This window comes from Varanus komodoensis, unplaced genomic scaffold (genome assembly GCF_004798865.1).
Source record: "Varanus komodoensis strain SLA01 unplaced genomic scaffold, ASM479886v1 scaffold19, whole genome shotgun sequence".
NCBI lineage: Eukaryota > Metazoa > Chordata > Lepidosauria > Squamata > Varanidae > Varanus > Varanus komodoensis.
Window position 1 is genome coordinate 19777872 of NW_025335550.1, and position 796 is coordinate 19778667.

At 39.7% G+C, this 796-nt stretch overlaps 1 long non-coding RNA gene across 1 annotated transcript in view; it reads left to right on the forward strand.

The window, feature by feature from the left end:
• The first annotated feature begins 361 nt into the window (after positions 1-361).
• Positions 362-796, forward strand: part of LOC123022349 — a 935-nt gene continuing 500 nt past the window's right edge. The window contains exons 1-2 of the long non-coding RNA XR_006414512.1: positions 362-383; positions 559-575. This is a non-coding gene — a long non-coding RNA (uncharacterized LOC123022349). The remainder of the gene's footprint in view (positions 384-558; positions 576-796) is intronic.

Genomic DNA, 796 nt, shown 5'->3' on the forward strand with positions numbered 1-796 from the left:
AGCCACAAATAATTAGCTGTGACTCGTTCGAGCTATTGCATGGCCGGTCAGTGGCTGCCAAGGAGAGAGAGAGAGAGAGAGAGAGAGAGAGAGAGAGAGAGAGAGAGAGAGATGGAGATGCTTGGACTGGATGTGAGTTGTTTTATCTAAACTAAAACCTCAGTTTTCAGGTTAGATTGCAGTATTGGCACTTCGCAATAAATAAGTGGGTTTTGAGTTGAAGTTTGGGCACTCGGTCTCTAAAAGGTTCACCATCAGTGGAATATGGATAGAAAAATGAGGGGTTCAGGCATGATTTCAATGGTTGGAAAGTGCTTAGAATGGGCAGAAATGTTGAACTGTGCAAAAAAGAGACTCAAGAAAGGCTTTTTGAAAATGGCCTCGTTTCAATGGAAATTAAGCCTTATATTAGGGTTAGGGGTGTGCACCAGGGCAGGGTTAGGTTAGAAAAACGAGATGTCCTGGCATGACTTGGATGGCTGCAACGTGCTTAGAATGGGCAGAAATGCTGAGCTGTGCAGAAAAAGCTACTCAAGAAGACTTTTTCAAAATCACTAGTTTTCAATGGAACTTTAGTCCTACATTAGGTTGAAATTTTTTATTTAAATAAAAACATACTACAAAGGTACAAAAAGGCCCAAAAATTGCAACATTACAAAAATAGAAAGTACCCCATCCGTTATTTACATCCGTTCAAAATGCCAAATGTACACAGATTTTCAAGATTCCCAGGCTTTACACATCAAATTTACAAAAAGAACTTTGTATAGACTTTTCCTGATAGCTTCATGCCATG